Source organism: Athene noctua, chromosome 18 (assembly GCF_965140245.1).
Source record: "Athene noctua chromosome 18, bAthNoc1.hap1.1, whole genome shotgun sequence".
NCBI classification, from domain to species: domain Eukaryota; kingdom Metazoa; phylum Chordata; class Aves; order Strigiformes; family Strigidae; genus Athene; species Athene noctua.
In genome coordinates, this window is record NC_134054.1 from 1,821,808 (window position 1) to 1,848,591 (window position 26,784).

At 44.6% G+C, this 26,784-nt stretch overlaps 1 protein-coding gene across 1 annotated transcript in view; it reads right to left on the bottom strand.

Annotated features, from left to right (window-relative positions):
* SHISA6 (shisa family member 6) overlaps positions 1-26,784 on the bottom strand; it is a 254,984-nt gene that overhangs the window by 23,624 nt on the left and 204,576 nt on the right. The window lies entirely within an intron of this gene.

A 26,784-nucleotide genomic window follows, 5' to 3' on the forward strand; every position in this document is an offset into this window, starting at 1 on the left:
CTTAAAAACCTATCATTGATATTTCACTTTCTCCCCCAAACACCTGTGTCATTAAGTCTTTCTTACTGCTTTTTAGGCCAACTGCTTCTTTCCTGTCTATGAAGAAAAATGAAAAAAATCCCCTTAATTTCTGCAATAGCTTTTTACGACAAAGCTGTTACTATGTGTCCCCTTAACTTTTTTCTTCAAGCTAAACAATGCAATTTCCTTTATGTTTCCCTATAAAACTTGATTTGCCTTTGATTATTGTCATTCCAGCATCCTGTGCTCTGTCCAATTGACCTAGAAACTTCTCAAGTCTGGAATAGTCTGGGACGTGTTTCTGAGAAGAGACCTTACCAGTACAGAGTGGAGTGGCTGGATTTTCCCCAGTTATCTAGGCTGGTTCACACAAACTTGCACAATATTTTTCTTTTCCTGGTTCATGTAAAATTTGTGATCCATTATGATTCCTTATTGCTTTTCCAAAGAACCTGTCCAATTGTTCTTCAACATATGCAAGTCTTTTTAGTATTCCTGTTTCAGTCCAATGCATAGCATTTTTCTCAATTTAATCAATTTATCTTCAGCCTATTTCTCCATTTTGTCAAGAACATTTAAATTCTAATCCCATCCTCTAATAGACTTATGGTCATCCAAGCTTCATATCATCTGCAAATTTAATAAGCAAATTTTTTTTTTTTTTCACCAGTAACAAAAAAGACTCAACCCAGAGCCACATCAGCTCCTTCTGATTCCTTCTACTGATATTTCATTACCTTTTGTGGTTAGTCAGCCATTTTGGCATCTGCCCTATAGAGGTTGATTAAGAACATGCTTCTCAAATTAGTCTCATATAACTTCCCCAGAAGCTGCTGAAAGTCTTGCTATGGTCATGTTCCTTAATATAGGTTACTTTCCCCTGGACACAAAATACAGGAAAAAATAAAAATAAGATTAGCTTGACGTGATTTGTTTCTGAGAAGTCCATGTTGGTTACTACTTTATCTCACTGGAAACCCATCTCCCTTCACAGAATGCTGAATGTCTGTGTGCAGCCAGGATTAAAATCAGAGGTTATTTATTTGGATGACAACAGACTGGTCACCTTAGCTTACTTACTACTCCATGTAGAAAATAGGCAGTCATTATATACACAGACAGCTGAAAATATAGAAAGGATATCAGCTTGGCTATCAGTATGTGATGAGCAAACCTGGAAAGGAGACCAGGTTCACACAGACACCTAAAGTGCCCTTGAATAAGTGGCCTACAGGTCTAAGTTAGAATTTTCCTTTGGATCTTCCACTGCTAGTTACTTTTAGCAAGTAAAAGCACTGCAGTAACTACTTCCATGACTTTATTTCAGGTTTTGTTTCTCCATATAGTCTAATTTCAGTTTAGCATGAAAAGTAGACCAATGGATGGGTGGGACAAATAAGAAACTGGATATTTCTGGAATCCCTGTAACTACCCAGAGCGATTTCAGAGATACAGGATCAGATGAGGCACTTTTCATCTAGCTTCCAGCAAACATGATCCACAATCCCACTCACTAATTTCTGCATTGGGTTTTAACTGCTTACAGAGTTCAAATAGACCTTTTCAGTAATATGATTTTGAAAGACTGTGTGTGATGATAAGTCTGATACATGTCTAAAAAATAGCTGCAGTAGTTTTAGTCTTCATAAACAAAACCCACAATATACTTTAGGCCTTAACTGAATCATCTGGCTTTATCTCCTATTAGAACTTTCATAATTTTAGTGGTACTAAGAAAAAAATTTATTACTAGAAAACTCTTCCACATATAGATATTTCTAGATCATAAGGCTTGACAATCATCACCTGGATTATTCTATTACATAATCTAAATATTCTGTGCTCTTGAAAACACAGAGGGCTAAGGTCTGGACTGGTACGTATAGACATAAATTCAGTTCATGACACTGTCAGGCAGAAATGTGTTTTGAACATTAGACTCGTGTTTAATCATTATATAACTCGTGTTTAATCATTAAATTTGAACATTTAGACTCGTGTTTAATCATTATAGCCAGCAGTGGGGCTTTGGAGCAGTCTTCTCTATGCAGAATTTTTAGGGTTTTTGGCTGCAAAGGCAGCTGTTCTGTGCAGTGTACATTAGGAATGTCTGTGTCCTGAGAACAGCTGTTTCTCTCTTATGGCTGGTTTTCTGTTATGAAGTTCATAAAATCACAAAATCATTGAGGTTGGAGGCACCTCTGGAGATCATCTAGTCCAATCCCCTCCTCAAAGAAGGGTCAGCTAGAGTGGGTTGCTCAGGACCATGTTCATTAGGCCTTTGAATATCTCCAAGGATGGAGAGTCCTTATCCTCTCTGCAAATCAGCTTCCGGTGCTCAATCACCCTCAGAGTAAGAAAGTGTTTTCTTATGTTTAAATAGAATTTTCTGTATTACAGCTTGTGCTCATTGCCTCTTACCCTTCACTTGGGACCACTGAGAAGAGCCTATTTTCTTTACTTACCCATCATTTATTTGCATACATTGATCAGTTCCACCCAAGCCTTCTCTTCTCCAGGCTGAAGAGACACAGAATTCAGCCTCTCCCATTACAACAGATGTTCCAGCCCCTTAAATATCTTCCTGGTCCTTTGCTGGACCCACTCTAGTTTGTCTATGCCTTTCCTGTATGGGGGGGCCCATCACTGGTCCCAGCACTACAGGCGTTTCTCACCAGTACTGAGCAGATTGGAATGATCTCTCCCTTGACCTGCTGGAAAACCTCCTCTAAATGCAGTCCAGGATGCTGGTGGCCTCCTTTGCCTCAAGGGCATATTGCTAGCTATATGTTCAACTTGGTGTCCATCATGCATTTTATCAATTATTTTACCCACCATTTATTACTTTATTTATAAGTTATTAAATCTACCTTTGAAAGTTGCAAACTAGGTAGTTAGTAACGAGCCTGTTATATTTTTTGATGACCTCTCCTTGATATTTGCAGCTGATAAGTTCACTGAGCATGACTAAATTGCTATACAGCCACTTCTCTCCTGAAAACCTTAGAAAGTGAGAGATTTCCCCAGGAGGTGTCCATCCTTTCACATGCTTTTATAGTAGCCTGTGGTTCCTATGCTAGCCCCTCTGGGTTTCAGCCAGCCTAGGGCTGCAGTCATGCAGTGTAGCTAAGGACAGCAAGGACTACCAGCCTTGCTACAGCAAAGCTAATTTACAAATCAAGCTGCAGAAAATATCCAGACTCTTTGTCCTCTTTCTAAGCAATGTTGCTTACACACTACAGGAGCTGACAGATAAAATGTTACACAGAGATGGAGACACTTGTGTGTGTGAAATTCGAACATTTAAAACAGTAGCAGTCATAACTGCAATACATAAATTGTTCCAGAAGGGAAGCAACAGAGGTTTCTCTCTCTTGAAAACACAGAGTACTCCAATGCAGTCACTTACTCTCACAACCTCACTCCTGTGTGAAACTGTGTCTTTAGTGAGGACAATTACACCTGTGCCTACATGAATAGGAACTATCATCTGCCAAGTCTGATCAGCTTTCCATTTCACCCCAAATACTTTCCCTTTCCCTTTCCCTTTCCCTTTCCCTTTCCCTTTCCCTTTCCCTTTCCCTTTCCCTTTTCCCCTTTCCCCCTTTTATTTTTTTTTCTTTCCTCTAAAAAACTCAGGTGCTTTGAGGCTACTGTTTAAGAAATGGCATCCACAGTAGTCAGACACTGAATTATTGGCATTTTCATGTGGCTGAGCTCATCAGGCATCTGAATGCAGCGTTGGGCTTCATTTACCACTCCTGTAGCCTATTGTAAACACTTTCTAAGCAATAAAATGCTTCAAAATGATGGCTAAGCCTTCCTGCACCTCTTCAGGTTTAACAAGATAATGCTGTTAATTGTGAAGTGCCAGTTAGGCAGAAGCCTATCTATTGTAGAGACAAGGATCTGAGTTCAAAACTATTTACCAGGAAATTCCATTAGGGAAATAAAGGATTCACAGTGCTCTGAATTGCCAGACCACAATACAAAATTTCTGCGCACAGCTGGAGGAGTCATCAGACAATAACCAACAGAAAGAATGAGACATTTTACTGGCAGAAGGGAAACCAGGGCTCCCAGCCCCTTTGCAATCTGGGGGAAGACACACACACAGGTTTTAAGGGCTTCTGTTGTGGTTTTTTGTTGGTTTTGTTTTGTTTTGTTTGTTTGTTTGGGTTTTTTTTCATAAGGAAATGAATTCACGTAGTAAGGACAGAACAAAATTCTGCATCCCATGTGATTATATCTGTGGTCTGTATGTGAATTCAGTAACTGGTTCTCTGGGAAATACAGCTTGTCACTCACATGGGGAAGGGGAGTCTGGTGGTGTGCATTTATGAAAGGAGAAAGGATGATGCAGAGGATGAGATACTGTAGGTACAGGCAAAAGTTAAGGGATGAGTTTCTACCTAGATGGTCTTGCTGTCATGCTGCGGTGGCCCTTCTGGTGCAGGTACCAACTTGTCTAAGCACCCTAGAAGCTCTCAGTGCTGCTGGGTAGGATCCACCAGTAAGTGCCTGCGTTAGCTTAGAGTACAGTGGGACCAACCCCAATGTAGGCTGCTCTGAGAGGAGCAGGGCAGCCCCATCTCCCTGCAGGATAGCCTGCACAGCCGCCCCACGAGCCCTGGGGAAGTGGCCCAGCGGGACAGGGACATGCACAGCACATTCAGCCAGAGCAGTCCCAAACCAGGCTCCCCACCCTGTACCCCCACGGCCACCAGTGCCAGCACCCATGGGCCCTAGCACCCTCCTGGTGGCAGTGACATCTTGGACTGCGAAAAAGAGAAATCTTCCTTCAAGTCCAGCAGCTAGGGCAGTAAATGAGCCTGTGCACCACACTGAGTCCCTGCTGTGTTTCTTCTCCCTATTGCTTCCTCACATTTCTCCATGCATCTCGATGGAGATGACACTCAGATGGGCTGGCAGCCCCGCACGGTCAGACCAGGTGTCTCCTGAATGAAGAGATGGTTTCTGGTGGGCCTGGAGTCAGGGCTCAGGCACCTGTGTGGGAGAGGTGCAGGTGATCTCCTAAACTTCCCCAAGAGCCTCAATCCTTAGCATCCACAGTCTGTATTTGAAGATGGAGAGGAGGGATCCCTCTATTTATTCCTGGAATTTTGTTGAGAGTGCACGTGCATTTCTGAAAAAACTTAGTCTAGTGTCAGCCATGTCATCTAACAACTGATTTCAAGAAGCTCAAGCACCTTTTCCACAGAGGATAATAAAACATGAAGTTATAATTTCCCCAGTGAATATGGAGAGTGATTTCTGGTCCTGTAGTAGCCAAGTGACTTTGCTGTTGGGGCAATATCAACTCCCTCAGATGTCTCTGGGCAGTGGTCACCATGAGTCCCCAGAACAAGTTAGGATTCGGCCCTGGGGACCTGAGAGGTCCCCTAATGGGCAACTGAAATTAGCTCCAGGGGTGGGATGGTGCTGAACAGCCCTTCATCCCCTTTGCAGAGGTGGGTTTCCTCATCTGCTGAGGTATCAGTCTCAGAATTGAAAGGAACTCTTCTTCCTCTGGTCAGGACTGACCGCGCTGAATTGCAGCATAAATCACTACCTGAATTGTCTCTCTCAAGGTGCGAAACGCTGGGTAACTGATGAAGAAAACTTTAAATAGCCCCCAGAGAGTTCCCATTGCACTTCGTATCCAGAAGATCCTCTTCAGAAACAATCTTTTTGCTTAAGGACTTAAACTTTTCTTTGGTACTTGGTTTTAGTCTTCTCCAGGGTATATTTTTTCAGTCTCAGGGATTTTTGCATGTGTTTATTGCTCATAAAAACTAGATTTGTGTCCTATAATGGAAAAAATATCAAATGTCAGAATATGAACATAAAAAAGCTGTATTTTCCAGCCTGTTTTTCCTAATAAAGTTCCTTATAAAAACTGCAAAGCAAGGATATTTTAATATATGCCATCTATATTACAGATATATGATAGTTGTGACAGTCATGCAATATTTTGCATTGGTTTTACAGTGTTTATTAAAGTACTGGCAACTGCTCTGAAATTTATAGTTGACAAGACAAAAGAAATGGACTCAACAGCAGCAATCAGTCAGTGAAATACAAATCATTGCCTTCTGCCCCTCTGGTCGTTTCAGGCAATTTTAGCATTTGCCTACCTTCAACCTTATTCCCCAGCTGAGATTTTCAGAGAAGGATGTAACAAGCATTTTATTTTTTCTGATGACAAGATAACTGTTTGGCATCTGCACTAATGAAGAGAAAATCCCTTTCAAGGGCTAATCTTCCAGAGTACTTAAATACGACAAAAGACTTCAGCTTTAAGAGCTGAAAGAAATGCAGACCCTGAAGGCTAGGAGGAAAACAGACCAAAAACTTATGATGAGAATGCAAATACTTTCAGCATAAAAACACTCATTTATCATCTGTCTGCCCCTGCTCTGGCATTTTCTATTCGCTGTTTGTATTCCAGAGGGGAACCCTTGTGCAAATGTCTTTTAACTGCTGCTACTCTGGTCAAGTAAAGCTGATCAGGGTGCCTGGGCAAGGGGAGAGGCATCAATCCTTTGCTATGCAAAACGTTTTCCCATTAGTTTAGATTAGACAGAGATGGTGGCAGATGGCAGCTCCAGCACTGGGGACCATCCCAGGGAACTGGGGAGGCTAAATCTTGGTCCACTCCTAAGGGAGATCTGCCCAGCCAGGCAGGACTCTGAGCTGCATTATCAGAGGTGATGAGCATATGAATACTTGGCCTAATAGACTGTTAAATCCCAGATGTCTTTTACGTACATTAGCCAATAACTAATTACTTTATACTTCTATACTGTGAATACCCTGCCTGCAGAGTGTTTCTGCACCTGGCTAACAATATCCAAACAAGCTGACCCCTAAAAAAGGGACTGTAGCAAGGGGTACACAAGACAAAAATAAAAATTAAGCTACTAGTAAAGTCAGTATGTCAGTCATTAAAGGGGTTGGAAATGCCAGATTAAAGGCTGTCCCCAAACCCTTAATTTGATATTCATTATGTCAGGTTTTTGTTCTACCATTTCAGCCTATTTTTCAACTGTAATCCTGTGACTCATTCATTGAACAGGATGCTCGGGGAATAAGGCAGCTATTCAAGAGTTATTTTAATCCTCATTAAGCAGTGAATGGCCCTGTTCTTTAGTATCCCACGCCATCCAAATCCTGCACTGATTATGGAACTGTTATTTTCCATGCAGACTTTCCTCTAGTGCTCGTTTAAGCCTCAAAACCAGCTTCCAGACTCCATCACAGGTAGGGTGGGGTCTGTCAGCCCCAGATTTAAGCTGAGCCAGAGAGCAATTGTACTTGCATCTGCAAGGCTTATTACTTTTGAGGAACAGCCGTGGAACACTCAGGTCAGATTTTTCAGATTCACACAGGGGATTTTTAATATGATTTTGCAAGCATAAATCAGATGCTAATTAATCATACCACTTCTGTGGGGAAGGTAATGCAAATGCAACTGTTCCTGGTTTACGTGTGGGGAAAATGGTGAAGACAAGTGGAATCACTTCTCTGTGGCCACACAGTAATACGATGAGGGTTGAAAATGCTTGCCCAGCCCGATTCAACCCTGGGCTTGATACCCTCCATCACAACCCTCATGGCCACAGCAGCGAGAGCACACCCTGCCTGACTGCGGCTGTGGAATCTCACTGGAGCTCCACACTTCCGAATATCATGCTGCAGGTGTCTGAAACATAAGGAACAAGAAACCAAAGCGACTTTGAAAGGCTCTGATTAACTGACTGTTTCAGTTTCCTCCAGGCCTTTCCCACGAGGCAGACCCTGTTGTTTCATCCACATCAGGAGAGCCCCCCAGGAGTGCCCCGGTACAGTCCCTCCTGAAAAGCATCACTGAGGGCAGCCAAAGCTCTCACCATCGGCATGGTTGCATGGACGCTCTGTGTTTTGCTGGCATAGCAAGGTCAGGCAGGAGGCTGGTGTTTCTCACACCTGGAGCTGCTGCAGACTTGTCAGCACGATTTGCACTGTGGAGTTGGCTGCAGCACTCCCTGGCAGTGGAAAGGGAGAAGTCTGGTTCTCCTGGATTCCAGTCAAATGCTTGTCCTGTCCACCTCCTGGAGATGCTATTTGGTGCCTCAAGCTTCTCACATCCTGGGACTGCTACAAACCTGCTTCACTATACAACAGTGACTCATTCCCAGAGCTACTCTGTCCACAGAACGCTCAAGGCAGATATTTTGTTTGGAAAGTATCCATCAAGTAGCTAAAAAAGTGTATGAGTTAACATTTCACAGGAATCTTTAACTCAGCCTTTTGCTACTTTTTGACCTCTTGTTTTTACTGTTTAAGTGGAAGTCTTTCTAAACCGTAAGCACTTACACATAGTTAAAGGCAGAGTTTAGTCTACCCAGAAAAGGAAGGAAATGCAGAAACCATTTCTCTGGATGAAGTGCTTGCTCTGACTGAGCAAGTTTCTGATGGAAAGCTATGATTTAACTGTTGGGCTCGCTACAGAAGTGTTTCTCATCAGCAAGGTTTTTATGTGAGCGTGCATGTATATCTACAGGCATGTAACATACGAATGCATGTGCTGTGTGCATGTAGATGCTGATGCACACATGTATGTACCACCTGGTCCTCATGGCAGAAAAGCAGAGTGTATGTGGGGATAGGAATCATTTCCCTTTATCTTTGTGACTTTGCAACAGGTAGGTATGTGCATTACAGCCGTAACTACTTCACAGCAACAGTTATTGTCCATTCATTATTTTAAGATTATAGGAGATGGAGGCTTAAATGAACTATAAGAAATTAAGGAGGAAGTGAATGTACAGCCACAGGTCGCAAATACTCAGCTGCAATGGGCACTGTCAAAAATCAGGTGGAAAATAATCCCCCCCCCCAAACATCTGAGTAAAAATGAGTAGCATGAGGAGGACTGTCTCGTACAACAGGGCTTAAAGTTCACTCACAGAAATATGCCTCCTCTGTTGAAAGCATGCACAAACTCACACACTCATTCACAGCGGTTTCTCTTCCTCCCACACACACTTTATATACAGCGACGGAACAAGTACCATGTAAACCATGCCCACTCATGAACTCCCTACACACAAGCATATTTCTTTTTCACAGTGCATTTATGTAGATACTCACTGACTCTTCAAAAGCATCCAAGTGCCAAACCACAAAAGCAAACTGTCTGGAAGAGATTGGTATGAGGAAAATACAAATTTTGTTTTCAAGCAACTACAGATAAAAAGTACACCTACAGGAAAACAAAACGACAAGAATAATATTTCCCGGTCTTGGCTAAAATGTTATTTTAAAAACCAGCAACACCACAGTGAAGATAAAGGTTACACAGAGCTCCAAATATCTCTCTCCAAGGAAATGGTTACTTTCTGAAAGCATCTTTGGAAAGCCTGTTTTCTTCTTGAAAAAATGCTTTTTCCTCTGTGTAGACAGCGGAGTACAAGGTCTATCAAAAAGGGCAGCATTTTCCAGTGTTGTTAGACTCACCAGCAGGAGCCTCTGGAAAAGAGACATATCCTGCATGGGAATTTCTCAACAGCAATGTCTCTGCTTTTGGAGAACAATAACTACAATGACTGCCACCCCCCAAACAGGAATGTTTGAACTCACTTTTGATCTGGAATTAAAAATCTCTCCATAGCATTTCATGCTTTATTTGCTCTGATTTTCTTTCTTTTTAATTTACTTGGTGCTGCCCTTTCTTGCATATTCTGGCATAAATCAGGAAAAAGAAGTGGTGAAATGAATAGAAGAAATCCAGATGAAGAGAAAGAACAAGGACTGGCTTTCTGGGGGAGAAAACTCTGCACGGCTGGTGGCAAACTCCATAGGACAAGCTTAACTTGCGTTGACAGCCAGTGCCTGGGATCCCCTCTGTGTTTGAGAATTTCACACTGACTTTCCAAACACAAAGTAATTAGATAAATATGGACTGGTTTTCTCAAAAATCGAACAGCTGAGCAGGCTGCATGACTAACATTAGACAGACATGCACGAACAGCATCTGGGGGAGCCGTCCTGGATGCTAACCTTTGAAACACGTTTAAAATACGCAGATCACGGTGAAAACATATGGTCAGAATAGAACAAAATGTGTCCTTTAAAGGGCATTTCTGAAGATGAAGTTGATTTTAGAAGGTATAAATAGTATGGGTTTCTAAAGCAGGGTTAGTTATATGCAATCTTTTATGGAACACAGCCAGCTATTGCAGAGTGAAGAGATAATTATGCTAATACCTTTGGAAGAAACACATGGTCGTTTTTAACCCCATGGTATTTTCAGGAAGGAGAAGGAAAGGGAACACAAATCCCCACCCTTTTTTTGCCTCTTCCATGAACTATAAAGAGAAACAAAAAGTGAGGATGAAATCACTGCAAGAAGGGCTCCCCAGTGAGTCTAGTGGGCTGGACTATGCTTCCACTTCGAGAGCAGAAGTCAAAGACCTTATTCACTGCTGTTCCTCAGGAAACAGCCAGGGGTCGGCTGCACCACCTTACTCCTTCTTTATACTGAAAAGACAGGATTTAGCAGAAAGCTAAAAGTAGAAGCCTCCTTGGTTGTTACACTCCAAGCAGAATTCACAGAAAAAACCCTTTTATTTGCATTCGCATGGAACCAAAGAGCTCAGAATGGGTGTTTGTCCTGTCACCCAGGGCATTACCAGATGCCCAGAGACCGCAGGGAGGAGGGTGGGCTGCCAGCTTGCACGGAACCAGAGTCCAGCAGGGCTTTTCCAGAGTCTGTTCTGGCTTAGGAGTGATAAATGTGCCACTTCATAACCAACGTGATGATCGAGATAAGCAGACTCTTAACTCATCAACTGATTCTAAATCATTCCCAAGTCACAGAAATTCACTTGCTCTTTAATCTGTCAGCAAGACACGGCCAGCCTCAAGGCATTTGGACAGAGACATGGGGACTTTTTCTTTATATTACACAGCTTCTGCTACAGGCCAGGAACAAAACCAAAAAGTTTATTTCATCCTTTTGCTGATTTCTGGCATTTGTTATTCCTAGATGCAGGGCATGTTTGCATGCTTATTAACTACTAAACATGGCTTTGGGCCATTATAGACAATTAAGATCCAGATACAATCTAACACTGATCATATTCTTGACTTTAAGCATATAAGTGAAGTCACTAACACTAATCAAGCACTTAAAATGAACCATGGGCATAAGTGCTTTATGCAGAAAGAAAGTGTTGCTATGTTAAGGAAGAACTAAAAACTCTATTTAAATCCATCCCTAATCCTAGCAGCAATTAAGCAGATGGTTAACTTTAAGCATCTGCTTAAGTTGAACTGAAGTCACATTAAACAGTGTCTTTCAAAATAGCACTTCTGTAGAAATATCTGCATATGACAGCATTAAGTCTAGCTTTTTACTATTAATTACCTTTTCTGTTCTTGTAGTGTTTCCATTCCATCAGACTTGGTGTGGGAGAAGGTGACACATACTCTTTGAAGGAGCTGAGGACAGACTGACCGTCAGCAGTACTATGTTATTCATATGAAACACAGATCCTTGGATATTTTATGCATGCTTTTTTTTTTTTTTTTAAATAAATATTTAATTTAAAAACCGTTTTCCATATGTTGTAATTCGAAATTTTCTGCTTGGCCAATTCAAAACCAGCTGAAATTATGAACTACTTTTTTTTTAATAATTATTTTTTGTATGTTTGTAAGTCACACAGCAAATTAGACATTGGGAAAATTGGATTACTGTTAAAGGGGGAAAAAAAAAGTAATTTAAAATGAGAAAATACGGATGTGTTTAGAAGAACTTGCTTTGGTTTTGTGAAAGCAGTGTGGAGATCTACACAAGCAGGGGCTGAGTGTGATCTCTCTCTATGTCTGGTATTGGCTTTACACAGACGTTAAAGTCCAGCTCTTGATTTCAGTGTAACAATTTTCTTGGCACATTGAACGGTCTCTAAATAATTAATCTGTCTATACCGTCAATAAGTTACAGCGTTTATCATACATTTATGTTTGCTCAAACAGGTCTTATTTTGGGAAATCTTATGACAACTACTGAAGTAACATCTTTAAAACTAGTGCTGCTATAATTGTGGCACCCTAGTACCTTTTTCCATAGAAAATGAGGTTCCCCTGAAACAAATGCTTGTGTGTCTAATTGTCCCAGTTTTAGCAGAAGTGTAGTATTTTATCATAAATCTTTAAAGCCCCAGGTTCTTGAATCATTTGATTAGGTATGAATTTCATCTGTCTTTTCATTAAAGGGAGATCACTGCCTGCTTTTTTATAAAGAGGCAGCAACGGCATTTTGCAACCTTGAAGGCCCTGAAGGCAAAATACAAACAAAAGACATCAACATTTATTTATTTTGAACCCGTGGGTTTTAATCCAACCTCAGGTTTGTTTTCAGATCTCATTTGTGGGTTTTTTAACATGTGTGCTTGGCAATACTGAAACACCCTTGATAACTTATGCAATATTTACTATCTTTCTGTATTGAAACCTGGCAATATGGCAGAGTAGAGTATTTATAACACTATGAACTACTCTCCTGTAGGTAAAGCATTTTCTATTTATTTACTTACTCACTGTATTCTATGGGAATACTTGTGTTAGCAAATTTAGTTCTCAGCTATGCTTGCTGCAACATAGCTTTTTATTGTTTGGGGTTTTTTAAAATTGTATTTCTGCACCAAGCTCACCAAGGCCAAGCAAAGCAGTTCTGTGGTCATATTAATTCGATGTAAGTGGGTGATGCTACCGAACGAGGTGGTCTTGTTCCCTTCTCAGCCCTCAGCCACATGATTCCCCTGCCTCTCTTGTGCCTGTGTTAGTGTATACATAATCTCTCAGAAAATTCTCTCAGCTTTTTTCACTCATTGCTTTTCCCATCCAGGATAGTTTCCAGCCAGATCAGGTTCCTGATCTCACTTTCTGTACAAAGGTGGGAGGCTGGGTGAGTAGATGGAGATGGCAATCAGGATGCAACTGCCCCTTTCAGAGGTGAATTACATTTACATCAGATTGAAGGGACTGGGGTGGTGTGCTAAGTGACTGCTTTACTTCAGTAATTCTGTTCCAAACGTGAAGCTGCTGCAGGAACCAAAACTCCATCAGCATATGGCCTGTGTCTTCAGAGTAAATATCACAACCACATTTCAACAAGAAAAGTTATGTTTGTCCAGGCTAGACTGTTTTCTGAAGCCTTACATCCCCGTTCTCTGAAAGCCTGCAAAACAGTCTAGTTCAATAACTGCTCAAGGGCCACCCTGTAGCTGGAGGAATATCCAGGCCCAGCTAGACCAAAACATTTCAGATGAAGCAAAGGAATCTGACTGCATCCTTCTGAATGTGGCAAGCAGTCCCGTCTGTAGCCTTTGGGCCAAATATCCCTGAGACGTGGGATATCTAGCAATCACTTACACTGCTTATTACGAGGGCTGTCCCTGGAAGGTGGGGACAGTAAAGGTGTGAAACAGAAGACAAAGAAAGCTGAACTACAGATGAAGTCAAGCAAGGTGAGTTGGGATGGTAAGACTGCAAAAGGCTGGTTGCAAAACCACACTGCCCACACTGCCTCCACTCTGTGCAAGCCCCTATCTATAGCACTCACTTAAAAAATTGAGCATGCGGTAAGTGAAGTGATTTTAAGTGAAAGCACGTTTGTCTGGAGTCATTTTATGGATAGACATCTGGAATGATATTTACACAACAAATGTGCCTGTCTCCCCTGTGGTGGCCCGGACTCCTTTCAAGGTCCACAGAGACAGACACTGTGAGCCCATGCTTCTTCTCATCCCAGATCCAAAGCAGATCACCAAGTCAAGCTGTAGATATGTGGACATCCCTCTTTCTTCCAGTTGATTCTAAAACACCTCCAGAGCTTGGGGAAACTCTTTACCTGGCTTTTTGGACTAAAAAAACCTGGGAGACGGAAGGGGAAATGTTCCCTGAATAGCAAAATTATTCTTTCAGGTTACAATAATAATGTGCAGAACATTTTCCCAATGCAGAGAAGGCATTTTTTTTTCTTCTTCCTTTTGCCTCTTTTACACTCCATCTGCTTTCCTCCTTCAGTGCTGTGGTAAGTTGCTGTCCAGATGGTGCTGACACACTGCAGTGTATGTAGTTCAGATGCAAAGCATGTCTCTTGAGGAAGGTGACTCCCTTCTCACCAATACAGAAAAATTTATTGGGGAGACACTTCTGAAGGAGGACACCTAACTCCTGGGCAGACAGGAATGAGCAACCTGAGCAGGAGGTGACATTATCTAAAATTCCTGTACAGAATCTACAAATATTCTGAAACAATTTGAAACATTCAGAGACAAATACTTGATTGTTACTCCAGGTCTTTGTCAAGACCAAACAGTTGCAGGTCATGAAAGCTATGAGTGTGTGAAGCTATTACTGGGGGGAAATGTGAGGTGTTCAGTGTAAACAGTAAGAGGAGGGGGATCATCTTTTTGGCACTGATTCAACATGCCAAACAACACTTGCGGATGTGCTCCCATACAGCCAGGATGACACCTTGCTGTCCAGACTATGGGCATGAAGCATATCTCATGATATTCATGAAGCAGATCTCAGTGATGTACTGACACACAACTGATAACAGAACCACCTACTAGACCTACTGCCAAGTCCCTCTGAGACCCTTATCCCATCCCCTAGTTCACACGGTCCACCACTACCTCAGAACTTGGAAAGCTCGTGCTGTAGAAAGCCAGTAATTCCAGGTGCTTTCCTTGTGCAAAACATTTGAAAATCAGTGTGCTCGTGGCCACTGCCACTTAATGTGGCATCTTCAGGAGACACCTGACTTCCTCACACCTTGTGTTTTATGACACAAATTCGATGCTGTCAAAAAACACTTTGTACATGAAGCTAGCAAGGTGTTGAGTGCCTGCCAACCAAGTCCCCCTAAATGAACTGGCTAACAGCTAAATTGGAGACAACTTCCATCCTTGCAGTGTCCTTTCCCAGGCTCTCTTCTGGAGCATTTGCCTTTGGAGGAAGAGACATATTTCTCAAAAATCAGACTGAGGAAATTCTACTAAATGCAAGATCATCCCCATTTCATGCGACCATTTCACAATTTCATACATGGGTTCTTTTCCCTTGAACACTACTTTTGTTTAGCACCCTATATATTTATCCTGATTCATTTTACCCAGATCACTGGAGAAATGCAGTTCCTTGGAGAAATACACAGAAAGGGCTGAGACCCTGTGCTGTGGCAAATCATGTCTACCATTTATTATGTGAAAGTCGGTGGTACATAGCAGCTGGGGGGTGATGGAGGGGGCAATGTAGGTTCTCTGTGCTGTGGGGGACTAGCACTGCCAGCTTTTCTTCCTTCTACAGTCCTGTCTCCCTGCTCCTTCATGCTGAGCCAGGGTGTGGGGAAACTAAACTAGACTGGGGCACTGATCAACCCAAACTTTTTTTCATTGCTGGATCAGTCCCACATTTTGGGTGACCATAAGACTGTGCCATCATTCTGCAAAGGGGATGAAAGGCAAGGCTGAAGCTGCATTTGTTGCATTAAGCATTGAAAAGCCACAGACCTAGAAAAGTGAGGCTGCCTAGATGGCTGCAAGCTGAAATCAGCTGACCAGTAGCCTTTCCTCAATAACGGAATCACTTGTTGTGACTGGCTGTCATAAACACAAACATTTCAGCTGTGATCATGTTTCATGGCTCCTGGGCCAGGGTGTCAACACAGCGGATGGCTGGTTCGCAGTGCAAAGCAGTCCTAATGCAGCTGCAGGTGCACAGGAAAGAAGTGTCCATTAGATGGCAAGCTCCTCTCTGGCATGGGGTGCACTCCAGCCATGTGTCTCTGCCCATCTGCCTGGCTTAGGGCATGTGTCTGGGGAAAAGAAGTCTTGGCAGTACCATGAAGGAGGTGTGGCATTGAAAAAAAGAAAAGCAACAGTAAACATTTGGACACAAATGTAAAATCAGCATCCTTGAAGGGAAGGGGCTGCCCCGGATCTGAGCCAACATCTGTTACAGGGGGCTGTAAGAACCACTCCCCAACTGCTCAGTGGTTTTCTTGCTCAGGTTTAGTGCAGGGCTGCAGCAGAGCTGTGATGGCTTAGAGCAGCTTCTGTGCAAATCCACAACCTTGCAGGTTGGGGTCCCCTAGGCAATGTCATCCCTACTCTGTGAGGACCCTGCAAGGCCACTGCTGCTATCACTGCCCTGTGTCTTACACAGGCCATGACATCCAGACCAATGCATTTACCATGTTCAGAGCACTCCATGGCCAGATCGGGCCTGTGCTGCCACTCTTCTGGGGCATTCACACATTTCTCCATTACTTTTCTATGATTACTTGTCATCCATAAAACTCAGAGCGATTTACAGAGCAAATCAGGTAACCTTCCCTTAGCTCAGCCGTAGGGTTACAGACCCTGGAGAGTCTGTGGTGGGCCCTAGTGCTGGAGTGCACCGAACACTGATGTTTCCTAACTGCTCTCCAGGAAGAGCAGCCTCACATTGTTGTCTTCTCTGTTGTAGCCCGAAAGCTAAAAGGGTGCTCTGGCAGCTTACAGAAAAGTGGGCAGGAGTGTCTGATGACAGCCCTCTCCTCACCACCTTCACCCACCCTGAAATCCTTCCACTGAAAGGTACCAGGCAGTGCTTTCACCTGCATTTGAAAGAGAAAACCCTTCGACCTGGTAAGCAGGAGCACAATTCAAAAGGGTTAATGTAATTGCTTTGCCTTTCCATCAGGGAATGTTCATTGAAAGTCTTATTTCTCTCTCTTCCTCCCAGTTCTTTCCCAGAAGTGATGTTGGGAAGGATGTCTGCAGTCCTGGCATCCAGGAATGAGTCTCCCGGTGTGGCGTAGTCCCTCCAAAACACTCAGGTTATGCCAAAGCCCCAGATTTGCCACCCTACCTGAGAAGGACTGCACAAACACTGCCTGCGAGCTGAGCTGGAGAATTCGAGGAGAGCTTCAAGCACCCTGTGTGTGGCAGCAGGGTCACAGGAAAGCTTCTGCCTGGGGTTAGTGGCCAGAGCAAAGGGGCTGTGCTGTAGATTGGTGGCTCTGGAATGTGTCATCTCCACAGAGTGCTCCTGGATCCCCTTGACTTGCTTTGCCAGGGTGCAGTCTAACCCTGGGGATGAGAAGTGGCTGCACAGCTGCCTGTCGTGCACAGGCTGGAAGAAAATTATTTTCTAAGAGTTCCTGGGATCACAGTTCACCCTCACATTCACAGACTTTGCAGATTTGAGTTTTTCTTGCTTAAAATGTCACCGAGTTTTCCTGCAGTTTAATATTTTGATCAGACTTATTTGCTCTGAAAGGCTATGGCAGTGACTCACTGTGATTTGGAAATCTCTCTTGCCAGTCCCCACCTGCACACATGCAGCTAATAACGTTCACTATTTTCATTACTCCTTTCTCTTTTTGCTGCTCTCAACTTTGCCAGCAGCCTGACATCTGCCAATGTTTCCCTTCAGAGAGACCTGATCTCCACCGAGCACCGATGGCAGGATGGAGGGCTACAGGAGAAGATGAGGAACATCCCTTTTCAAACTTCCTCTTGGCAAGGCAACACACAATTATCAGAAAGTCAGTTTGCATTTTGCAGCAGCCTTCCTCTGCACATGAAACCCATGCACGGCAGGGAAATGCTTTCAGGGAGAAAGCTGTTCTATCAGTCTCAGGCACTTTGGGCGGTGGGTTAAGAGCAATATGGATGGTAGTGTCTGAACAGACGCCCCTCAGGGCCGGAGTCCTGCCTGCAGTCAGCACCAGCCTCCTGCTGGGTGGAACAGCCCACAGACACACCAAAAAGGTCCTTCACTTTCCACATACAATCATGCCTGGTCTTAGGGAGTTGGGGACTGCTTCTGAATTCTGGAGCTAAAATTTTAATGTCTTTCAATTTTTGGTGGCTATTGTGAATTTATTAATTTTACGGGTTATTACTATATATTAATGTCAATAGACCCTGATTCTTTTTGTCAGTATATTTTTTTTTTATCTTTTTTTTTAACTCATCTAACTTTTGGCTTCAGAACTTCTGGATTTTATGTGGGTTTGGGTAAAGAAATCTAAAGATTTACCTTTTTCCCCTTGCTAATGAATGTCTTGTGCTAAGTTGAAATGAGGGGTGAGCAGATACAAGATCAAACAGATCTGATCTGATCACAAATACATTTGGGCTGGAAATAAGGAGAAAGTCCCAAACAAGCCACCCCACCAGGTAAGAGGAAAAGAGGCAAAAAAAAGTGATGCCTTTAAGGTGGGAGATGACAGGACCATGGGAGACAGTTGCCTGTGATGGCAGCCTGTAATGGCCTCAGTGACCTCCCAATGATCCTTTCAAGCCTGGGACAGAGGAGTGTCACAGAAGCAGCATCCCCTGGCACACAACTCGGTTACAGGGTGAGCACTCGCACCTCAGTGTGGCTCACTAGAGGCAGGCTCAGACAAACCCTTGAGCGAGACTTGGGATTTTTCCTATTTCTTCTCTCCTGGATATTTTGCATTCTGCAAGTGAAGCAATGAATCGTGATTCATTAGCTCCTGACCAGAATGCAAAGGCTGGGTCTGACAGTAATAAAAACGGGCGATGAAAGCAGTATAATTGAGACGCTCCCTCCCATGCCGTAACTGCTCGGTGCTGGGCCTCCAATGCCGCACTGCTTCCCAGGAGCACAGTGCAGCTTGTCAAGGTGTCATGGCCAGCGGTTTAGACACGTTATCATGGCGGGAGCTGACCAAGAGTGAATGAACATGGCATCTTACAGAGAATTTTAGCACACTTGAAAAAAATATGGCTTTAAATCTTTAACACCCACCACTGAAATACAGCTGCTCTTGGGTGGAACTCTGCAGCCATTCAACAATTCATGACAATGCTAAAAATGGATGAGTGGGATTATAGTAAACCATGAGTACAGTTTGCTCCAGGACGCAACTGCTGAGATGTCTATGCAGATGGCAACTCCCCAGACTCTTGGGAGACAGGACCATGATATGAACTAAGAGCATAATTTGCAAGTCACACTATGAATGATGCTTGAGACAAGAATTTCTCATGCGGAAACATAACCTGGGAGTGTAAGAAGGTCTAGAAGATTTCATCTAGTCTTTCTCTTTTCTTTCTTCCCTCCCCCTTCTCTCATCTCTCTCCCACTCTGCAAAATAGCTCTTTTCTCCAGTATAACATGGATGGCAGGCAACAGGGAGAAAAGCAGAGGAGCAAGGTTGCAGGCTAATGAATACTGTATGGGCTGAGATGTGACCTGGCCCATGGCAGAAGCAGTCAGGACTTGTCCCCTCCTCTCCATCATCTGCCCGCCCCTGTGCAATGAGAAGCAGGGAGTCAGCAGGGCAGATTATAGTACAGAGTTACATCAATGCTCAGGGAAAAATCCTCATTTCCTGGGGAGGTCAGGCTTGCTGGTTTGGGCAAAGCTAGTTGGACTGAGCTGTAAGGACCTGACCTGCAGGGCAGAGTGGAGAGAGGTGAAGTACCTGGGAGGGGAATACAAAGGCTGGGTTACACAGGGAACCTCTGGATACTCATCGGCTGTTGGAGGGGCTTGGGCTGGAGTTTCAGGCAGGGGGTCCTTCGTAGAAAGCAAAGCACAGAACTAACATGGACAATTTTTCTGATAAAGGGGGTATGATAGCCATTTTCAAGAGGACACTTGGAAGTAGAGGTCAATATTCTCTGGGGAAGGGAGTCTGTGGACTGGGACTCAGCATGCTGGGGACGCAGGAGAAGGGCCTGTGGAAAGAGTAAGAGAAGGTGCTCCTCCTTGCACAAGGCTCCGTGGTGCCCAGCTCATCAGAGCCAGCAAGTCTCTAGTTGCCTGGAAAAGCACTGCAGCAACAGCATCTGTCTTCGAGGTTGTTGTATATGGCACAAGTCTAGCCTGCTATCTGGTAAGCAACATGCAACCTCTGAATGCAGCATCAAGCCAGATCAGGAGCTATAAAATGTATATATTGCACTCTGTATGCCCTCAGCCAGCCATCCCAGACCTCTGTCAGAAGTGCCTGTGCAACAGTGAAGCCAGTGTAAAGGGATGTGCAGCCAGAAAGCTTTGGTTTTTGCTACCACTTGACTTGCACTGTCATGGGTAGCTGCCTAAGCAGTTACAGTGTCCCAATTTAAGGCTGCCAGATAAAACTGCTTATATTCACAGATACTCCCTGAGGCTGGGCAGAGAACAACCATTCTTGTTCTCAAATCATTCTTTGATATATTTGAGTTTTTCAAAATGGTTTTTTGTTCCCTCATAGGGGTAGAAAGAGTTATCTACTGACAGACCCGTCAACAGATGTCTGCAGTAATGAGATGATAGGAAACAGGACAATGGCTGAAAGCAGACTCTCCCCCAGCCCTCAGTCCTGCCCAGCAAGCTATCAAGGCTGCTCCCACCCTGCAGTGGGAAATCAGGGAAGCAGAGCCCAAATCACATTGGACTGGCTAGCAGAGGCCTTCCAGCTCCTGGCAATGTCAGTGGGTCACATGATCTGTGGCTCCCTCCTCAAGGGTCTTTTTGCCCAGAACCTCAGTTTCCCTCCATCTGGTATGGCAGAGACCCCAGCTGGCCTCTCTGTGCTGGTATGGGCTGGTTAGTCCATGGCTGTGCAGCATGGGAACAGTTAAATACACCCAGGTGGGAAATCTTGGAACCAGCCTCAGCAATGGAGAGGGAATGACCTGGTGAGAGTTCATTATTCTCCTTGCCACCCCAGATCAACCTTTCCTCACACTATAAGTCCAGCTGTTCCCTGGCTTATGGCACTCCTGGCATTCCACACTCTAGGTGTGGAGTTAGACGTTGTCACATGGAACACAAGTTACCATCCTGCTCCAGCTCTACAACCTGTGTGTTGGAGATGAATCAGTCTGTGGACACTTCCATGTGGGCTTCGTAGGTATAGTCATCATCCAGTACCATCAGCTGCCTCTCTGCTGGAGGCACAAACTTGCCTGTCCTTGGGGCCAGGGATGAGGTAACCCTGCTGCTGTACTATGATGTCCTCCAAAGAACTGATACTTGCCCTCTGTTCATGGACCTGAGGACTCTGCAGCTGCCATGTCCCATCTGCCGTTGCAGAGATGCCAGCAGGTAGAAAAATGGGGTTTGGGGAGCAGAAAGGCTCTGGCAGAATCTACGGTGAAGGTAGATGTGACAATTTGGAACAGATGGCATCTCTTTGGGGAATATTGAATAAAGCCCAGTCCTGGGAGCACTCTGGGATGGCTGCAGCTGCACCTCTGCAATATCAGGGCTGCAGGAGAGCAGAGATGAGGAGGGGAGGCAGGCTGCAAGCCCCCACATCACCACTCTCAGTCCATATAAAGTAGGTGTAGGCAGAGGCTCCTATCACCCAAAGGGAGCTGCAAACAGCTTTCTGGCAACACCTGTTTCCTCCCCACCCTCCTGAAAGATTGCTCACCCTCCTGTTACTAGTACAGGGCAGTACCCAGAAAGCTTTGCCGTTTTGCTGCAGCACGGCCGTGTTGTTTGGCACGTGGTTGTGCACAGGGGCCTTCATTCAGCAGTGCCACCTCTGGGGATGGCCTGAGTATGGAAACGGGGAACACTGATGGGCAGGGCCTGGGATCTCTTATGGAGAGCAGCAGATGCCTGCAGGGAAAATTGCTATGGAAGAGCTATCTCAAGTGAGTGCCAGCAGCTTCCAAAAAAAAACCCAAAACCCAACCAAACACCAAACCCAAAACAAACTCACAGGGAGTCCAGAATACTTCCCTGCTCACTGTTTTCCTGCATAAACCACGGCAGGGAACTGTGCCTGCTCAGGAGCTTCTGCTGAGTTCTCACTACAGCAGCAGCACTGGTTTGCAGGGAAGGTCTCAAGGGGTGGTTTTCTGGAGAATAGAAAGTCCTCTCTGCAGCAGAGCCTGCTCTTGTCAGGACATGATCCAAAGCCATGAGTGCCCATTGCAGTAAATGCTGAGCATACGGGCCAGGGTCTCTGGGCCTGATCCAGAGTTGGGGTGCTGGAGAAGGGCCTCACCACTTTCTGAAGGGAATTGCAAAGCAGCAGCCCCATTGAATATCTGCTTTGGTCTGAAGCCTCTGAAGATATGAACCTCCTCACGTGAAGGGATTCTGAGATAACATGCACTTTGTAACTGAGCTCACTCTCCCTGCATTTCTGAACTGGAGCTCAGCCAGTGTTTGGAAGACAAAATAGCTGGCTGGTGGGGCTGCTTGTTGAATAGAGACAAAGGCAGCTCTGATCCAAAGGTGTGGATGAAGACACCAAGGACTATTTCAGAGTATGCCATGCAGAAACGAAGTAGTCAGGACCACTACTAGTCTGGCTCTTCTAATTTTGCACAGCATTTCATGGGGCTCAGAACAACCCTTTTGTATCAAGCCAAACTCCTAGCAGCCTCAGGGGGACTTCACCATGGAAGATGTCATTTCCATGCATGAGCATCTTCCCATGTAGATCACAGTCCATTAGAGCTCATATAACTGTCAAAGCACAGACCCACACCCCTGCTTGCACAGAGAAGCATCTTTGGGCACCTGTCATCTGTTTTCTCTTGACATCGTTAACATGAGCTCCTTGCTGCACATGCAAAGTTTGCCACTCACCCACCAGCCCTGCACTGCACATTCCACATGAGTGTGTCCCCTCATCGCAGTGACAAGATAGCCCTGGGAAAACCCAAACCTTGTTCCTAACTGCTGTGCAAAGCAGTGCAGTGCTACTGGAGGCTGTGGTGTGTGGCTCAGTATGGGACTCATTGCAGGGGACCGCAGCCCCCACCCAAGTTAGGTGGTCTCTGATTTTCCCTTTGTGCTGTCGCTTTCAGCAGACGATGGTTGGAGAAGCAGGTCCCTGATGAGCTCTGCATTTCAGAGTCCCATAGCAATTCCCATCTCTCAGCCACAGCTTTGTCCTGCTTCTGCCTGTCTCCCTCTAGACACTCCTGAACTAAAAGCCTTTTCTGCGCTTTGCACACTGCAGCCTAGAGAGCTGCATCCCCTGACTGTCAGTGCTGAGGCAGGTTCTGCTCACAAACTCCCCCCAGAGCCACTCTTCCCTGCTTTGGGGGGTGGAGGAGGGACAGTTTATGCAGAGCACAGAGACATCAATATTTCAAAGCTCCTAATGCAATCTCTTCATGAGCTCTCTGCTGCTCTCCTGTGAATCCCTCTTGCTAGATGAATCATTAGCAGGGAAACCAGACAGGACTTTGTAGGGTTCAGGCTGACAGCAGAGACCAGAAGCATTACTTGGTACCCATCAGGAAGTCAGGATTATTGCAGACTCTATTGTCTAACAAAATCTGTAACTCACTCTGTACTGTGGGCTTCCCAGAGTCATGTGACCAGTGTTGCCCCTGTTTCCTTGGTACCAGATCCCTTTTATGAGCACTGTATCTAAAGCTAGGCAGTCCCACAGACATCCTTCATGGTCTATTCACATCTTTTCCTCAGTTTATGCTCTCAGGTTCCTCAACTATACATATGTTGTCCATGATATTCATGTCCCTTCCTACACATATATACAAGGCTGCTGTCTTCGATGCTGCACGCACCTTATTATCTGCCACCTGTGACAGCTCTTGTCACCATCTGCTGCATGTCTTTGGCCCTTGATGTCTCTCCAGAAATGTCCTGTTTAGATCCCCAAACCACCTGATGCTTTCTTGCTCCCCTTGCACTCTATTTTTTCACTGAATGTGCTTAGAAAGGTCTCTCTGCCTTTGAGCAAGTTAAAGTTGAAGAAGGTCAAAGCCAAGATATAAAAAGACACATTTCTAGACAAGATACTTCCAGGACAGAAGGACAGAAAGTTCTTACAGCTCTGTCATTTGTAGCTAAATTACAAGTCTGGTCCTGTTTAGATGGCAGCAGAAAATAGAGTTTCCAGCAGGAGTGTGGATGATGGGCAGCTTGTTCTGTGAATGCTGGAGACAGGATAATTGAACTGCTCTGCCTGGCATGGCTGAAGTCCACCTCCAGGATTTTGAAAGCAGCCAAGACCTGCACATGCAGAAGATTCAGCCCAGCATGTGCCAGGTGGTCCAGACTGCACCTAACCACGTGATATCAACAGGCAGGAACCAGGCAGCCCTTCACTGAGTGGGTCCCCTGGTACCCAAGGAATAGGTGCATTTTTATGTCCCCTTACAATCTCAATTTTGTCATGTTTTTTGTAGAATTAATTTTTTTTCCCCTGAATATGACATGTTCTAAAACCTGAAGGATGCCACCAACTTCATCCCAGGACTCTGTGGCCCAAGCCTGCTAATTTTTTCTTACAGGCATCAGCAGATGGAGACTGATTTCTGAAGCATGCAGTCAATGTGGCAAAACCCAGAGACATATTACTTCTGTGTATGAAGTTGAGCTGTTGCTCAGCTCTGAGTATTGTGCTCTCCCTTCCTCCTTGCCCTCTTATTTTCTTGGACCTCTTGAACCATATTTTCAAAGAAAAGATTGATTAGCGCCTGCAAAACCTCCCTGCACCCTCCATACTGCCCTGGTGGGAAATACAGGGATGATACTGTGAGGGCAATCCCAGCACTCCTACCAACCCAGTTAGGTCTGCAATCCGCGCCAGTGATCAGGGCCTCTTTCCCTGGGGACAACATGCCTCAGAGACATAATTTCATGCTCTTACCGTCAGCTGCTTTGCACAATTTATCTTCTCATTACCTCTTTAACAGCATTGCTAGTCACTGACTGATTGAGGAAAATAACTCTTGTGATGGAGACATTGGCTTTGGAAATAAAATAGTAAGTAATATTACTTTGCAGTAATATATATGCTAAGTTTCTGTAGCCGGTGCCCAGAAGAGATTGGAAAGGTGAGGGACAACGGGTTCCTAGTGTCCAGTGAACTCCTGTATTTGTATTCAGAGGTGTTTCTCTCTGGCTTGTATAAAGTCACTATAAGGCAAGGAGCTTTATAATAGGAGTAAAAACTGGTTGGCTGGAAAGAAGAGAGAAGGGCTGATCTGAAATTAGTACCAGGCAGCAGTTGCATACTACAGACTTTCATGTTATAGCAGATATTTTTAGAGGATTCTGGTCTTTTTGGTACTCCTTAGATGACCTGCTGCCCTGTAAATGGGGTTGGAGGCCCCGCTGTGACATTCAGGGGAGAAAAGAAATGACTTTATGAGAAGGACATCGGGTACTAATGACTTGTCAAAAGAGGCAAGTATGTAGCTCATGCCATATGCAGAAACATCACTCCAGGTGGGACAGCTTTCCCCACACTCATCTACAGCCATGACACTAATCTGCTAATATGCAGTGATGGAGAGAACTTACTGTGTTGCTCTCTTGGTTATTCTGTCACTATCAAAGTCCATTCTCAGCCTCATAGTTTCTTCTCTGTGTAAATTACCAGCTTTCCAGCTCCTGCAAAGTTCAGTTCTGACCAGTGTTGTAGCATGTAGCATGTAGCTGCAGCTGTAGTTGTGGGTTTTTATGAGGACTTTCTGTTTGAACTCCTTCTCCAAAGGCCTCCTGTAAAGGCATAAGGAGACACCTGTTTCCAGGTGTGGGGAGTAGGCCACCAGCTCACTGAGTTGCTAACTTCCCTCCAAGGGCACAACCCCCCTCAGCATAGCTACCCCAAGCTACTTGCAAGGGACAATCCAAAGAAAACAGCCTGCATCCTATCTTTGAACTTCCACTCAGTAACACTGTTTTATTTAGGATATTTAGTACTGCAATTAAAGTTCTTCACCTCATCTGTTTACTTTCCTGGACGACTTGTCAGGAAGTAGCAGACATAACTGAGAAATACATCAGACCTAATGACATTATAGTTGAGCTGTCAACTCATGTTCAGTAACTGCAACAGGAATGTCTCATGGCCCGTGCAACCAGCAAGGTCCCTGTGAGGCGAGCTAAGAACAGACCCTCCCAGGTGTCCATAGCCCAGAGGATGCTGTGGGCTGGTCTCTCAAACTCCACTCAGTGGCAACATGTGATATATGAGCACTGGATGCTTTGACAATGCTGCTTTCCATCAGCAGCACTGCCACTGAGACAATCAATATCTAGAACCCAGCCATTTCTTTTTCAGGAGAGTGGTGGTTTGTGGGATATGTCACTCATTACTTTGTGCAGTGAAACAGGGTGCAGCTACTACCTCAGCATGATGTCAGCACAACGAGCAACCAGCCAACGCCATGGCTCAGTGTGCTAAGGACTGTGCAATAACAACCTTCCAATCTAAACAGGTGAGACACATGATGAGTAGTTTAGCAACGAGCACATGAACAGCCCAGAAAATGTTTATGAGTCCAGAGTCCAGCAGGTTCTTTGCTAGGTCGACATTTAGGCTACAACAGGGAGAGCCTGAGAAGCACTCTTGCCAGGAGGGATAAGCCCAGCTGTTATATTGTCATGTCTCTGAAAAGGGCATTGTCTCAGTTCCTCCAGCTTTCTTTTTTAAGGAGGAAAAAACATACTAAGTCAAATATACACACATCAGCAAAGATGCTGTTGGCATAGGAGTTCCCCTAGCTCCACTTGGTCCCAGTCCTCTGAGCTTGTTTTTCTGTATTTGCTTCCACATGTTCCCCACACAGTGGTGTATTTCATTCCCTGAAGTAAGATGTGAGCTGTCACAAATCATTACAGTATGCTTATCTCCATCTCTCTCTGTGTCCCTTGCAGGGCTGTTGGCACTACACAGGAGTTTAAACCAGCAGACCCTTTGGATTTCCCTGCACTATGCCACTATGCAGCTGCTGAAGGCAGTGGATGGTG